A 9,907-nucleotide genomic window follows, 5' to 3' on the forward strand; every position below is an offset into this window, starting at 1 on the left:
GTGGTGCCGGCCCCACTTTCGCCAAGGCGGAGCGGCGGCTGCGCTCGTGGGAATTGCAGATGGTGGAGGGAATGAAGATGGGCGAGCCCCTATCTTATTCCTTTCCCATCAGATCCAGCGCTTCGCTCTCTGGGATCGGAAGTCGTGTTCCAGCTCCTCATTTAGGGGACGTCACTTCTCGTACTCCCCAGAATGTTGGAGTCAGAGTGGCATTGCCGGGCTGTAGCTTTCTAGCAGAAGGCGGATCAGCGGACCGTCATTCTCGCTGGATAGTCTTTGACTAAAACATCCTGCTGCCTATGGCCCAGAACTCATGAGGGCAGGTCCTGCTGGGGAAGAGCGGCGTACACTGCGGTATACGGTGCCCGTCTCTCCTCAGTGCCCTCAGGAGATCAGTCTGCCATCCCTGACACATTCGGTGTTCCAGGGCGCAGCGATCTCCAGTTGTCCTACATCCCAGTTTCTTCCGGCCGGAAACGTAGCGGAACTGGGATGCTCGCCACCCCTTTGGGGGTCTCTTACACCAGAGGCCAGTTTCAGGAGACTGGTTCCCTTAGCAGGGGGTTTGTGAGGTTTGCTTTGGGGGCAAAGCATACCTATATTGGTTCTTCCCCTCGAAACGGTCACTGCAAGTATTGTAGGCCTCCTCTCGTTGCTGAGAGGTTTTGAGGCCTCCGCTTGCTAGAGCTCCACTGGCACAGTCTGTGAGTGGTAGGCCCCAGGTGAGCCTCCTTACAAAATCCCATCGTGTGTAGCGTAGCAGGCCTCCTCTTGGTTCTAGAGAGTCGTCATGCTGATGCCTCTGCTCCTAGAGCCTGACCTTTTCGGCGTTTTGAGGCCTTGAGATTTGAGGCCTCCACTTGCCAGAGCTCCGCTGGCTCGGTTTTGTGAGGGGTAGCTGAGGCCTCCGCTCCAAGAGCTCGACTGGTCGGTGAGTGTCGTCAGGCCTCCTCTTGCCTACAGAGAGTTTTAGAGGCCTCTGCTCGCCAGAGCTCCGCTAGGGCAGCTATGTGAGTCGTAGATGTACCTCCTCACAAAATGCCCAGTGTCTGGAGTGTTGCAGGCCTCCTCTCGATCCAGAGAGTCGTCATGCTGAGGCCGCCGCTCCAAGAGCTCGACCATTTGGCAAGTGTCATCAGGCCTCCTCTCGCTCTGAGATTTTTAGAGGTCTCTGCTCGCCAGAGCTCCGCTAGGAGTATGCCCAGTGTACGGAGTGTTGTAGGCCTCCTCTCGATTCAGAGAGTCGTCTTGCTGAGGCCTCCGCTCCAAGAGCTCGGCTGTTTCGGCTAGTGCCGTCAGGCCTCCTCTCGCTCAGAGAGTTTTTAGAGGTCTCCGCTCGCCAGAGCTCTGCCCAGACAGCATCTGTGAGTAGCAGGCTCGAAGTCAGTCTCCTTACAAGATGTCCAGTGTGTGGAGTGTAGAGGCCTCCTCTCAATTCGAGAGTCGTCATGCTCGGGCCTCTGCTCTGAGAGCTCGGCCGTTCGGCGAGTGTCGTCAGGCCTCCTCTCGATCTGAAAGTTTTAGAGGCCTCCGCTTGCCAGAGCTCCGCGGGGGGAGTTATGTGAGTGGTAGGCTCTAGGTGAGTATCCTTGCAAAATATCCAGCATATGGAGTGTAGCAGGCCTCCTCTCGATCTAGAGAGTTGCCATGCAGAGGTCTTCACTCCAAGAGTTCGACTATTTTGGCGAGTGTCATCAGGCTTCCTCTCGCTCAGAGGGTTCTAGAGGCCTCCGCTTGCCAGAGCTCCGCCCAGACAGCATCTGTGAGTAGTAGGCTCTAAGTGAGTCTCCTTACAAGACCTCCAGTGTGTGGAGTGTAGAGGCCTCCTCTCATTTCGAGAGTCGTCATCTGTATACATACATACACACGTGCATCATACATACATGTTCTGTTCTGTTTTGCTGAATAAGTAAATTGAATGGTATGCCAAGTGATTTAATTTGGATATTTGTGCTACAAAATTGTTGGAACAATTCATTTTAACAATTATTGATATTGTAATGGTATATATAAAAGTGTATTGATTATGACCTTAACACCAATGTCACTGTAAGAAGTGTTATAAAAATATTTCTGTATAAATATCTGTATGTACTGTAGCTTTATGTAATTTATTATAATGCTTTGTTAAGATGATTTCATTGCTACTTTTTTTCTTCCAGACAGAAAGCAGCCTAAAAAGGGGACAACAACAAAGACACCATTCAAAAGGAAAATCTCACACTCATAGTAATTCATACCCTTAAGGTACTAGGCCTACCTATTAGGGGTAAAAAAGGAACAAATATGTCCTATTAAGGGTACTGTTCCATTGACAAGCTTTTGTACCCCAAAAGGTGCAGTTTTGGTCCCTTTTTTTCTAGCCAATACAACAATTTCTGAAACCACAGATAACCCTATTATTTGTATGGCCATCACATAAAAAGGTCTAAATGCAAAATAATAATTAAAAGTACAGCAAGAGCAGTAATATTGTGAAATATTTTTACTATTTATAATAACTGCTTTGTATTTTAATATATTTTAAACTGTAATTTATTTCTGTGAGCAAAGCTGAATTTTCCCAACAATTACTCCAGTCTTAAGTGTCTTCAGAAATCATTCTAATATGCTGATTTGCTGTTCAAGAAACATCTGGCAATGTTGAAGTTGCAGTATAGGACATTTGAAATATAATAACTTTAGATGTCATACTAAATAAAACTAAATTATAATGACATACATATGCTTTAGTATGTTAGTCAACACATCAAAATAAGTGTTTTACTTTAAAATATGACATAAGATTATTTAAAGGAAATATGTCCGAATTCAGCTTGTCTGCATGGAGATATTCCTGACAAAGAAACTGTATCTAAATTAAAAACAACTTGCCATTGGATACTTGTTATTTTGGGGTCATGTCTGTGTTTTATGCAAAGACTCAAGCCAGCCAGCAGAGGACATGCATGAGCTTTGAACGCATCTTTGATTCGCTGGTGGAGGTCACAAAGAAGACTTCTTATAAAAACCGTGGCACAAAACTAGTCCTTCCTCTTTGTTCAGTGAGCTTTTGTTCAGTGAGAGTGTTGCAGTGCAACATGTCCTCTTCAGAAAGTCTCTATGTGAAGACTTTGTAGTTAGCATTACTTCATCCTGTTTTTTGTAGCTCTTTTTTTTTTTTTTTTTAGATTTATGAACAATCGTGCACCATCTAATAAGAGATATCAGCCGACAGAATATGAGCACGCTGCTAACTGTGCCACACATGCGGTGAGTTGTGTGTTTACAGTCTTAAAGGAATAATTCACACAAAAATGAAAATTTACTCACTCTCAGGCCATCCAAAGTGTAGAGGAGTTTGTTTCTTCAAATTAACAGATTTGGAAAAATTTAGCATTTAATCGCTTGCTCGCCAATGGATTCTCTGCAGTGAATGGGTGCCAACAGAAGACGATATCACAATAAGTAATTCACACAACTCCAGTCCATCAATCAATGTCTTTAAGAAATAACTGTTGTTTCTGGCTAAAGAAATATGTTCAGATCAAGCACTGTTTACAAGTGCAAACAGTTCTATACAAATATGTTGGTGGATTATTTATGATGTGAGAGGACTCATATTTTGGACAGAAGCAAAGATTTAAAATTGAAACGTCTTAATGATGGATTTGTTTCTTACAAACACAGCTGTTCACTTTAAGACACTATTAACTGGAGTGGTGTGGATTATTGTGATGTTTTTATCAGCTGTTTGGACTCACTCTGACGGCACCCATTCACTTCAGAGGATTCATTGGTGAGCAAGTTATGTAATGCTAATTTTTTTCCAAATCTGTTCCGATGAAGAAACAACTCATCTACATGGTTGCAAAGAGGCAGAACACTTATGGAAATTTTCAGTAAATTTCTGGAAACCTTTTTGAATTTTTGGAGTTTCCAGCATTTTTAGGAAAAATTGGGAACGTTTTTTTTTATTTTATTTTTACAGAAATTTTCTGCCCCTTTTCAACCCTACTCCTCTACATTTTTGACGGCCTGAGGGTAATGTAACAATACAAATATTTCATAACCGTTTCCTTACCTAAATCCTGCGTTTGGACCAGGCTCGGTTGCAGAATCACATCACTCCTATTCCTACCTTACAGGTAGAAATTAATGAAATGCCTCTTGATATAAGGAAAATAAAGCTAATTAAAATGAATGTAATTTTTCAAGAAATGTATGAAAATATAAACTGAAACGGAATAAAATGTCTTTGAAACTGAAAAAATAATTGCATGCAAAATCTGACTTTTTAATACACTGCATGTTTTGCGACTGCTTTCTCCTCTTTCATTCGTTGATCTGTACTTACAAATACGCTTGTAAAGTTTTTGTTTACGATTCTGAAGTTTTTGTTCGCCATTCTGGCACAAATCCCTTGTGGGGGCAGGGCTAGCAGCGGTGTGTTCTCATTGGCTACTGAGTTTTTGATTGACAGCTTCTTGACCTAGAAGTGAAGGCTTCAGTGTTGCGCCCCCAGTGTGGATGTGAGCGTCTCTTAGCGGCTTCCTATTTCATTTTAATGATATAAAATAATATATAAATATTTTTATTTATTATTATTTTATCAGTATTGTTCTGCTGCTGCACTACATTAAGATGATTTCTTCGGAATAGCACAGGGAATGATATCATCATTATCATCAATCCAAGATGGCGGCGCGCTCGGACGCAGTGGCTACTCCGGGTCCCAAAGACGGTGCTTTTATGTCTTTTAATGTCATCTGTTCGTCTCCAAATAGTGTCAGTTTACCGCTAACTCATAAGGAAATCACCCCAAAACTCATCTATGATCGCCAAAGTCTTTTGGATATCGGCAACGCATACAAACAACAACTCTCGCCAGCGGCTACTGAGAAGCTACGAGGCCTTTGTTTACTGCTGGAGCCGGACCTTGAGACTGCGGCCTCGCCTACTGATGCTACCCGCACAAGGCAGCATCGCAAGCGGTGTGAGAGAGGACGGAAACGCGGTAAGCGTGGAGTTATACGAGCTAGGCTAAGAGCTAACCCCACAAGACCGGCTCTTCCAACACTCATGCTCTCAAACGTTCGCTCTCTGGAAAACAAACTGGATTTAATTCAACTCAGTCGGTCTACACAGCATGAGGCAAGGGATTGTTGTGTGTTTGTTTCCACCGAAACGTGGCTAAACGACAACATCCCGGACTCCGCCATTCAGCAGCACGGGCTAAACAGCTACCGAGCGGATAGAGAGTCATCACTGTCTGGTAAGACCCGCGGAGGTGGCTTGTGTGTGTATATCAACAAAGACTGGTGTAACAATGCTGCGGTATTATCAAAACTCCACCAGCGATGAACAGTGTTTATGTTTGTGAAGTGTCGACCGTTCTATCTGCCGCGGGAGTTCACGGTCATTGTTATTGTTGCAGTTTACACCCCCCCCCCCCCCCCCCCCCCCCGTGTGCAAACGCTAAGGACGCGCTTCGTGAACTGTACAGCACCATCAGTGAACAACAAACAAATAACCCTGATGGCTTTTTCATCATAGCCGGTGACTTCAACCACGCAAACTTAAAGACAGTTTTGCCAAAGTTCTACCAACATGTGAACTTTGCAACAAGGGGAAACAACACACTGGACTTTTATACAACAGTAAAGAACTCTTACAAGGCTGTACCCCGCCCCCACCTCGGGTACTCAGACCACATCACTGTTATGCTAATCCCAGCATATAGACCACTTCTCAAACTCGCCAAACTGGTTCAAAAGCAGATCACAGAATGGCCAGACAATGCCACCTCAGCACTGCAGGACTGCTTCCAGGACACAGACTGGAACATGTTTAAAGAGGCAGCCACCTACAACAACCACACAGACCTGCATGAGTACACTGAGAAAACTGTGACTGCTTACATCAAAAAGTGCACTGATGATGTGACCGTCACCAAGACCATCACCACACGTGCAAACCAGAAGCCATGGATGACAGCAGAGGTTCGTGGGCTGCTAAAGACCAGAGATTAAGCATTCAGATCAGGAGATAAAGCAGCCCTCAAAACAGCAAGAGCCAGTCTGTCCTGTGGCATCAAAAATGCAAAACGGTCATACGCTCAAAAAATCAACAATCACTTCACAGACAGCAGAGACACACGGAGCCTGTGGCAAGCCATTCAGACCATCACTGACTACAAGCCCCCGCCACAGGCCTGTGATGAGGACACATCCCTCCCCGATGCACTCAACCACTTTTATTTACGGTTTGAAATGCAGAATGACACACCTGCACAAAAACTGCCCACACCTCCCAACGACCGGGCGCTCTGTCTGTCTCCAGCCGACGTAAGGAAGACCCTATCTAGGATTAACCCACGCAAGGCTGCGGGTCCTGACAACATACCTGGCCATGTTCTGAGAGACTGTGCTGCATAGCTGACAGATGTGCTTACAGATATCTTCAACACCTCGCTGAGCCAGGCAGTCGTCCCCACGTGTTTCAATCCACAACAATCATACCGGATCCTGGACTTTCTAACCGGAAGACCTCAGTCAGTCCGTGTCGGCCACAACACCTCGAGCTCTACCACACTGAGCACAGGGGCCCCACAAGGCTGTGTGCTCAGCCCGCTGCTCTTCACACTGCTGACCCACGACTGCACTGCCAAGTTCAGTGTGCTGACCAGCTGCATCACTGTCTGGTACGGGAACTGCAGTGCTGCTGACCGCAAGACCCTCCAGCGGACAGTGAACACAGCTGCAAAGATCATCGGTGCCCCTCTCCCCTCCATCCTGGACATTTTACTTACACGATGCTCCAGCAAAACCAACAGCATAGTGAAGGACTCCACCCATCCCTCCCACAGTCTCTTCCAGCTCCAACCATCAGGAAGACGGTACCAGAGCATCAGAGCCCGCTCCGCCAGACTGCTCAACAGCTTTTTCCCCCAGGCTGTGAGAGCCCTGAACTCAAACCACCCCGCCCCCCTCTGAAACCCCATACAAACCCCTACCTCCGGAAACATGGACCACCCCAAACCACCCCCCACATGGACCATATGATTGTTAAGGGGATAGTTAAAACTTCTCATCTTTTACTCACGCTCATGCTGTCCCAAATGCATATTACTTTCTTTCTACTGGACAGGTAAACACAAATTAAGATTTTTAGGCAAATAATCCATCTCTGTGAGTCCTAAAGATGCTTTAAAAACCACACACAGTGACATGACACTAGTCCATCTGACCTTTAGTGGTTAAATTTAATATTTTTGAAGTAAAACAACAGATAAGAAAAACACTAATTTAAACTTTTGACTATTAACAATCGCTTCCTTTCAACTATCAAACGTGCATGGGTTACAATCCACTTGTGTTATGTGGATTCTCAGAGATGGATTATTTTCTTAAAAATCTTTGTTTATGTTATGAAAGAAAGTCATAAACCTCTGTAAGGGCATAAATGTTAGTAAATAATTAGAGAATTTTCATTTTTTTTGGATGGACTATCCCCATAAAGACTGATATTGCACATAACATACTCATACATAACATACTCATTCACTGTTTTGTAACTTATACTGTAACAGGAACTGTTGAAAGGATCATTGCAGTGTTTAAAACATATAATGAATTTTAAACATTCTGTATATTATGTTCTTGTGCATTTTGTGTAGTAATGTAAATTATGAGAATACAGTGCATTGCATGTATACTATGTTAGTTAGTGTTTCGTGGATTCTGGTCTTTCCTGTCACAACATTGCATCCAAGACTTTCACTTTGATACTTGTTTATATGCTATAGTGACAAAGAATGTACATTTTATTTAAATTATTTCATTTGTCACTTACATTCATTCAACAGGTTTATAAAAGTCTCACTTGAAAGAGTTGATGATTGTTAAAAATGTATTTCCAATTTTAAAAGTTAGATGATAATGTTAACTTAATAAAATAACTAAACAAAATTATCAGCATGATAAAAACAATTGGCAGAGAGAACATTCTTTTGTGTGGAATATGAAATGAACTTGATTGCCTGGCTGGACTGAGACTTTCTTGACGTCTGAATATATCACACATATATATGATAGTATCTTTCAAATGTAACAGCTCAACCTAATTAGACCCTACAATGCAAAAGAATCACGAGCAATAAATTAATATTTTAATTTGAAAACAGTGGAAACTGAAAATATTAATATTGCAGTTAAAAATAACTTTTATATTTATGAAAGGAAACCCTGATACATTTAATTTTTTCAGGATTTTTTGAAGAATATACATTTCTAAGAATAACATTTATTTGAAAGACTTTTGTAACAATGCAAACATTTTTTTCATCAGTTTAACACACTAATATAAACAGTATGGAAATATTCTGTTCTGAACAAAACCAAACATATCCTGAAGGCTTAAAAGGAGCCTTAAAAATTGCAATTATGCCATTGTTTGTGTAGGTCGTTCTTTTCTCTTGTCCAGTGAAAGTCAGGTCCAATGTTTTTAGTATGGACATAAGCAGTTGGAATGTTCTTTAAGATATCTCACACAGTAAAGAAAATCATAGAGATTTGGAATGACATGACAATGAAGGAAAATGTTTTAAATTTTTGGGTTATCTATCCCTTTAAGATGTTTTTGTCTATCTGTGATTTTTACTGTTATTCAGAGGTCAAGGTAGGTGGTGCCAGTGGCAGTAATTTATTGTTTATGGATATGAACCTTACGCTGCCTCAATTGTACTGAAACAGTGATTCACATTTGGAACATTCGTGGTAATGAATTCAGACCACTGTCTCTCTTTTAAAAAAGGAATGTGCGTGCTTTATTATCTAAAGTATTAATAATGATTCCATACAATGTCTGCCAACGTGACAGCATAGACACGCTTTAACAGGATTCAATGGCTTTATTTCTGCAGAGACTAGCCCTCGGTCGGTAAGTCCGTTGCCATGGCTCTAGTGATATGGCACAGTTGGATTGTGAATGACAATGAGCTGGCATGTGCTGTTGGCATTCAGCGATATCCTTAAAGGTGCCATAGAATGCATTGATACAGTATTTTAAATTGTTCTCTGATATCTACACAGAAGGTATGTGGCTTAGGTAAGGGCAAAAAATCTCCAGAAACGATTTTACATGTCCATTTACAACCCTAGGATTTCTCCCTAGAATGAAACGGTCTGTTATTGGCTTATTTAGCAGGGTCATGAATAATAATGAGCTCTGCTCTGATTGGCTGTTTCACAGTACGGCTCATCAGCAAGAAGGAAGCACAGGGAGGAAAATATATATTTAAATACTTTCTCTCGCAGTTATATCGTCGGGTAATTATACTGTATATAAAACGCAGGCATCAGGGAGCCGTTATTAATATGCGAGGCATTGAAACTGCTTTTGAACAATCCATCGATCGCGTTATAGTTTCACTTTCAAGAGACGCGATCACACAAACTATGTTTACATTATGGAGCAACAGTACTTACCACACATTTCACAAGATCAGATGCTTGTCAGCGGTGCTCAGGATCTGTAAGTCATTCGCCATCATCCTCATCTCTCCTTACTGAGAGTGAAATCTTATGTACTGTAACAGGCTACCGCTAGCAAGGAGCTAACCATGTCCCTTTAGTGGCTCGCGTTATTTGCTTTCTGTGCCTTTCTGAATACAGACACCAACCCATCCCTGCACTTCACACCCCCTGCACGGCCTGGAACATAACATTTATTGTGTTATTTTCGCTGTTGTCCGCGCTTGTTTATTTACAATACCTGCAGAGCTTCTGATGGTTCGGCCGGCTTAGAACAAGTGCGGGTTTATGCAAATGTTGGGGGCGTAGTGATCCTGACTGTTGCGTCACAGTCGGTGTTATGTTCTGATTCGCCTGTTTTTCAGTGGTCTTTTTTTAATCACGAGATTTACATA

The sequence above is a fragment of the Barbus barbus genome (assembly GCF_936440315.1).
Source record: "Barbus barbus genome assembly, chromosome: 8".
NCBI lineage: Eukaryota > Metazoa > Chordata > Actinopteri > Cypriniformes > Cyprinidae > Barbus > Barbus barbus.